At 35.1% G+C, this 7,766-nt stretch overlaps 1 pseudogene; it reads right to left on the bottom strand.

The window, feature by feature from the left end:
• Positions 1–7,102: 7,102 nt before the first annotated feature.
• Positions 7,103–7,339, bottom strand: LOC140512068 (TP53-regulated inhibitor of apoptosis 1 pseudogene; annotated as a pseudogene).
• Positions 7,340–7,766: the final 427 nt, after the last annotated feature.

Raw genomic sequence — 7,766 nt, 5'->3', positions numbered from 1 at the left:
GGAGTCTGAATGTAGATCTCAATTGAAGCATATTATTTGCTCTTTTCATTTGTTTCTTCTTTCTTGTGGCTTCTCCCACTGGTTCTATTTCTTTACAATATGACTAATGTGAAAATAAGTTAATATGAAGGTAAATATTGAGCCTTTGTAAGTTTACACATCATGTTTGCATTGGAGGAGGGGAGAGTTGGGGAGAAAATTTGAAACTTGAAATCTTATGGAAGTGAATCTTAGAAACTGAAAATAAATTAATTAATTAAAATGCATACATGAAAGAAAAATCCTAAGGGAATTGACTAGATAAAATTGATTAGATTAATATATGAGAAGATGATACAAATACTATACAAGAACTTAATCATTATTAGAGTTGTTAGAATTACTCTACAGAGAGGAGGGCATAAAAGTGAGTCACCTATTTTGGGACAATCTAAAAAATGGATGTGTGAGAAAGAGGGATAAAAGGGTAAAAAGGGAAGAAAAAGGAGGAAGAGGAAAAATTGTCTTATATAAAAGAGGTATGGAAATAAGAGCTCTTATAGTGGAAAAGGAAATAGTGAGGGATCAGGATATGCTTGAACTTCACTCTATTCTGAGTTAGTACAAAGAAAAATGAAAATATATAAACACTCTTACCCAACAAAGAAGTAGGAGAGAAAAAAGGTAAGAGAAAAATAAGTAATAAAAAAGGAGAATAGATGAGGCAGTGGCCAGAAGCAAAGCAGAATTTAAAGGAGGGAAAGGGGAATAAGAGAAAGAAAATGATAAACAAATGAAAACAGAATGGAGGAAAATGCACAGCTAGACATAATAACTTTAAACAAAGTCAAGTTTGTTTATATCATCATTTCTCTGATGGCATGGTCTTCTTTGGCAACAAAGGATGGACACAACAACAGCAACAAATGTAAATGGAATTAATTCATCCCTCAAAATGGAACCAAATGGTAGAATGGATTAGAAACGAGAATCAAAGACAGAGATGAACAAAGTTTACATAAAGTGCTGAAACAGAATTTGTTATCCTTCAAAATACATAAAAAAGCAAGGGTAGCAATTGTGATCTCAGACAATGCAAGAGCAAGAATAGACGTAATTAAAAGAGATAAGCAGGGAAACTACATCTTCTTAAAAGGTATCATAAACAAAGAAGTAATATCAATAGCAAACACATGTGCATCAAACAACTTAGCATTCATATTCTTAAGGAAATGTTAAATGAGTAACAGGAAGAAATAGTAAAGCTATACTAGTGGGTGAATCTCAACTTTCCCCCTCTAAGAGCTAGATAAGTCTAACTATAGCATAAATAAGAAAAAAAAATTAAGAAGGTGAATAGAATGTTAGATAAGATAAATATGAGAGACCTCAATAGAAAACTGAATGAGAATAGAAGAAAACATAATTTTTTCTGTTCTGTGTGACACCTTTGAAAAATTGATAATGTATTAGAGTATAAAAATCTCATGATCAAATGCAGAAAAGTTGAAATAATGAATGGATATTTTTCAGAACATAAAAGCATAAATTACATTCAATAAAGGGACATGAAAAGATAGATTAAAAGTCAATTAGAAACAATAATTTTATCCCAAAGAATGAGTGAGTCAAAGAACCAATCATAAACAGTCAATAATTTCATTAAAGAAAATGACAACAATGAGACAACATACCAGTATTTGTGGGAATCATTCTAAGAAGTACCAAAGAAAATTTTACATCTCTAACTGCATGCATCAGAAAAAGAAAGATCAGATCAATGAATTGGATATTCAACAACAAATATAAAGGAATAAAAGAACAAATTAAAAATCCCCAATAAAAAACCAAAATAAAGATCCTAAATATCAAAGAAGAGGTTAATGAAATATAAAGTTTAAAAAAATAACACAAACAAGCTTTTTATGAACAAACATAAACTATTGGTTAATTTGATTACAAAAAATAAAGTTGAACTAAGTGAATGATATATGTGATTGATTGAGGTAAGATTGTTTACCCCTTTTAAGGTTGCTTTCCTTAGAAAAGCAGATCTAAGAACCTGAGCACCAGACCCTCCTCTGTATGCCAGGGTGGTTGCTGTTACAACTTGTGTAACTGTAAAAGAGGAGAGTGGCCCAATAGGTGCCATTCCTTGAAGCATACACGGATAATTATTTGCCTAATTTCAGTTCAAACAACCTTCTGGAAACTTAGAAAAAGCCAGTTTTGTCCATGAGTAAATAATGGCCATGTACTGTGTGATAAGTAAAAGGCTGATTAGCTATATAAACAGGACCGATGGATCAGTCTTGGTATACTTTAAACTGAATGGTATGGGTACTCTTCAAGTAGGCAGGGATATTTTGAATTCTATATTTCTGCTGGGGAAGGGCAGAAAGGTTAATAACACCCCAACCCTCAAGTTTCCACATGCTCGCTTAGGTTGAAACCAGAAAACAAATATCTGTGTAGTACATCAATGTTTGACCTCTCATCATCTTCTCCACCTCACCAAAATAGTGAAACTATGGATATATAATGCATATTTGTAAAATGTCTATCATAAACATAATCATTACTTAAGTAATATCTGTATTTCTGAAAAGTTCATGTAAGTATAGTACCATTGCCCACCAGAGATTACTTTTTGGGGGGCATCATTCTCTCTTGTACTCCTTGTTTATCCCTCCCTGGCTATGGGCTATACAGAACACATCCAAAGAATATGAATTCATGGACTCTGTTCCTTCTGTTTAGGTAGTGGGATACCAGGTTCTACCACATGACATTCATCTTTACCCATGTAATCCAATCTACTAGTATCACTAAGGACCCATAGGCTTTGTTTGCTCTCCTACAACTGGCAAGAGCAGTTTCAACTGCCCTGCAGCTGAAATTCACATGGTTTCTATTAGAGGGAGCCCTATGAGAATTTAAGTTCTATAAGAGAAAAGACTACCTCTCTTTTTCCATTTCTATCTCCAACTCTTGCACTGTGCTTAGATCAGAATAAGTGCTTAATAAATGTATCATTTTCATTTATTTTTCAGTAGTAAACATAAGACTGAGAAACATATTGTATTTGATACTTTTTGGATGTCCATGCATAGATGTTACTATGTTTATTTGTTATGTGTGTTAGAAGTTTGTTTTTTTTGAAGACCTAAATTTAAAATTACTAAGTACTAATATGAATGCTATCAAATCACCTTACTTGTAAAAAATAGGAAACTAACTACGAGCCTACAGATGCATGATGTGAAACAGCAAATTAAAAAAAAAAATTTTGTCTATGATCGCAATAAATGCATTGATAAATGATTTCATAGATTGTTCAGACCTATACTTTTGGCCATGTCAAGCCATATATATGTTTTAAACAGGATCCAAATAATTGACAATAGTTGTATACAATTTTTACATTAGTCAAATCACTAGTCACTTAAGTAGGCTAACAATTCTTTCTGTCTGTAGATCTTTAATTCAGGCCAATTGTTTTGCTACTACTGGCTGCTGAAAGAAAGCATTCAGCTGTTCTTTTTGGTGCAACAGGCATCACTTATTTTTGAGACACTGAAAAAAGAAAAGTAACCCAAGACACCATGGCTGTGTAACAGAAAATAGTCAAATATTATGAAGGAAAACCTGAGACAAGCTACTAATACAAGAGAAAAGATGAAAGATCAAAACGCAAGAGAGAAAGGATGAGTACAAGCCTATCTCCAAAAAATAAGTGAAATAATTACGATTCATAAGAGAAGAAAATAATTAAGAATTATTTAAAATAGGTGTGGAGCCAAGATGGCTGAGTAGAAAGATGCATATACTCTGGTGCTTCCCCAACAGCCCACAAAAAAACCTGTAAAAAATGACTCTCAACAAATTCTAGAGCAGCAGAAGACACAGAATAACAGAGTGAAAGAGGTTTCCAGTCAAAGGTAACCTGGAAGGCCAACAGGAAAGGTCTATCTCACAGGAAGTTGAGGAGAGCAGAGCCCAGCCCTTTTTGAGCTGCACTGGGAAGAACAGGACCTGAACAGATCTCCTGGGCAGAATTCTTAACAGGGAGGGTCGCCAATAACTCAACCCACAAGTGGCAAAGGAAGCTCCAAAGGTCAGCGTGGGACAGCTTTCCCAGCAGGGCGAGATGAGAATGGAGTTTCTGACTGCAGTAACAGCAGCAGCAGACTGCAGGCAGCTACGGTGGCCAGGAAGCAAGCTGGGTAATTGTCTAGGCAGTTCAGCTTAAAGCCTCTGGTGGTAGGGAGCAGCTGATCTAAACCTCAGCCTTCAGTGACAACCCCACCCCCACCCAAAGCCCTAGTGGAATCAAGCAGCTGAGTCCAATCTCAGCCTTGAACACGATATTGGGGAGAGAAGGGACAATAGGACCAACCTCTTGACAAAAGATTCAGAAGTCAAGTAACTGGCTGGGAAAATGCCCAAAAAGGAGAAAAAAATAAGACCATAGAAGGTTACTTTCTTGGTGAACAGGTGTCTTCTCCTATCCTTTCAGATGAGGAAGAACAAGGCATACTATCACATGAAGTCAAGACCCCTGCCTCCAGGGCCTCCAAAGGGAACTTAAACCAGACTCAGGTAATAGAAGAGCTTGAAAAGCATATCAGCATCCTGCTAAAGGAGAATGAAAAAAGTGATGAGGAAAACAACACCTTTAAAAAGAGGCTAACTTCATTGGACATAGAGGTCCAAAAAGCCAATGAGGAGAAGGAAGCTTTAAAAAGCAGAATTAGCCAAATGGGGGAGAAGGTTCAAAAGCTCACTGAACAAAATAGTTCTTTAAAAGACAGAATTGAGTTCAGGGAAGCTAATGACTATGGCATAATCCAAGCAGTTAAAGAACAGAGCCAAAAGTTTGAAAAAATAGAAGATAATGTGAAACATCTCATTGAAAAAACAACTGATCTGGAAAATAGATCCAGAAGAGACAATTTAAAAATTATGGGACTACCTGAAAGCCATGATCGAAAAAAGAGCCTCACCATTATCTTCCATGAAATTATCAAGAAAAACTGTCCTGATATTCTAGAAGCAGAGGGCAAAGTAAATATTGAAAGAATCCACCAATCACCTCCTCAAAGAGATCCAAAAAGAGAAACTCCTAGGAATATTGTGGCCAAGTTTCAGGGTTCCTAGCTCAAGGAGAAAATACTGCAAGCAGCTAGAAAGAAACAATTCAAGTATTATGGAAATGCAATCCGGCCAACACAGGATCCGGAAACTTTAACATTAAGGGATAGAAGGGCTTGGAGTAGGATATTCCAGAAGTTAAAAGAATTGGGATTAAAACCAAGAATCACCTACCCAGCAAAACTGAGTATAATACCTCAAGGAAATAAATGGTCATTCAATGATATAGAGGACTTTCAGGGATTTATGATGAAAAGACCAGAACTGAAGAAAAAAGTTGACTTTCAAACACAAGAATCAAGAGAAGTATGAAAAGGTAAACAGGAAAGAAAAATCATAAAAGACTTTCTAAAGCTGAACTGTTTACATTCTTAAAAGGAAAGATAATATTTGTAACTTTTGAGACTTTTATCAGTATTTGGGCTGGTGGAGGGATTGTACATGCACACACACACACACACACACACACACACACACATACACACACACACATAGACAGAGAGTACAGGTTGTGTTGATAGAAGTATCACCTGACCAAAAGTTGGAATTATTTTATGTGATATGAACTGTGTTAAAAATGAAAAAAAAAGCATTATTTAAAATATTATGAACCAATAAATGACATTCTTTAAAAGAGAGTGAATCAAATTTCATAAAGAAAGAAAATAACAATTTTTCTTAGTCCCCAGGGATCACTGAATAACCTCAAGAAACTTCAGAATCATCAAAAGGAAAACATAAAACTTTTAAAAGATGAAGACAGTTGGAACTTGGGTCAGAAATCAGAATTCTCAGACCAGAATAAATAAGGAAAAACATAGTAGACAACTTAGAACACATAAAATTCATCAAAGGTGTAGAAATTTTCCAAAATAAAATAATTTATTTGGAAAATTTAAAATAAAGAAATGGAAGAATATTTGGCTACAGATAAGGAAAGGACTCAAGGTTTAAAATAAAACATGAATTTTATACTATACAAGTTTCAGCTACTGCCCTTTAATTCAGGATATCCTTCTTTGTTTAAACCAAAGAGCAAGTATTTGTATTCCATCTCTGATCTTAAATGTTATAGAACATGATAGACAAATAAGGCAAATAAAGAAAACTAGTTTCTTCATCCCAATTAACCATGTGCAAGTGTCAAGGTATTCAAGAGGCCTTGTAAACAACCCTCTTCCACCAATTCATGTGGGATAGTCTATAGCTCAAGCTGTGAGGTGTCATTTCCATCAGCATTCTTTTATACTCACTATTACCATTCATGAAGCAGCCTGAGAATCAAGAAAACCTGATTTCTGCATATTTTAGAACCTTCATAGCTAAATTCACAAGATTTAGAGGAAACTAAGAATCACCTTCACTTGTGTATTTAGTAACAAACTTTGGAAGCTCAAAATGGTTTCTTTAGAAACCTCCAAGAACTTTCTGTTTTGTTTTGATTCCATTTGAATCTCTTCTTAGAAGCAGAAAGTTGTCTCCTAAAAGCAGATCCCTTTTGGGCTAGCTCCACACCTTTAACCAATATTCAGTCTTTATTCAAACAACATATTGCTATTTAAATACTGGAATCATTCCCAGAGCATCAGAGGTATGTTTCTAAGAAAAAGACATTAATATTTAGCAGCATGGATTCATCATTCAGGACAACCTAGCCATTTGACTCAGGAGTACATGTTTTGATATTTGTGTGCAAACCACATTACAAGTGCAGCAGATCAAGTGACATTCTGATGGTCTTAAGAATTGTTTTCTTATGCCATGTTTGGTATTGCAAGATACCACACCAGTAAGGTGCCATCTATCACCTGAAAGCAAATAATAAAGGTCTATCTGATCCTTTTGTAAATAAACCCTTCCTATAAAACCCTTCCTATAAAAAGCTCATGAAGACAGTGGTCATCTTCAGAGACCAGTCTTTTTGATGTCTAGATGTTTGTAGTTGAAAAGGTCATCTTGAAGGCAGCTGTCAGGGCCAAGAAGAGTTTTCAGACTTCTCTTTGCTATGGCCCATGAACTCCAGCCCTTCTATACAAATCTCCTCCTCTTTGATTGCTTTCTGCATGCAAAGCTGGTAGTGCCTGAAGAGGTTGGTGCAGTGGTCTCGGGAGTCATAGCCCTTGAGGAACTTCTTGGCAAACTAGTGGTTGAAGCATTGGTCATACTCACGCTTTATGTCAGTGCAGGCCTCTCCCATGCTGTTCATGGCAACTGACCCTGCAGTAATTCAGGATATTCTTAAAAATTATTTGTCTACCTGGAAAAAAAATGAAAATACTAGGCATCATTTTATAGAAGTAATAAAAGAAGATTGCCTGGAAAGTTTCAAAGTGTTTGTCTTAATCCATAGAACACTGACAAAGATAAACCAAATCCTTGAAAATAACAGATATATAGATTTAACAACCATATACCTTTCAAAATTTCAATTACAAAGCCCCCAAAAATTTTTGCAAGATTCAAGAAAGAAGAAAAAAAAACTTTTGATGATAATTCCTTCCTGGCTTGACAATGTAGAAGCCATAATGCTTAGAAATGCTATAAATGTAAAACATCTCTTGACTAGAGAATATATACCGGGAAGAAGTTATACATACATACATATGTACATACTTATATACACATATGTATAA

Source organism: Notamacropus eugenii, chromosome 6, assembly GCF_028372415.1.
Source record: "Notamacropus eugenii isolate mMacEug1 chromosome 6, mMacEug1.pri_v2, whole genome shotgun sequence".
In the NCBI taxonomy this organism is placed as follows: domain Eukaryota; kingdom Metazoa; phylum Chordata; class Mammalia; order Diprotodontia; family Macropodidae; genus Notamacropus; species Notamacropus eugenii.
Note: the sequence above shows the minus strand (reverse complement) of the source record. Positions and strands in the feature narration are given on the sequence as shown.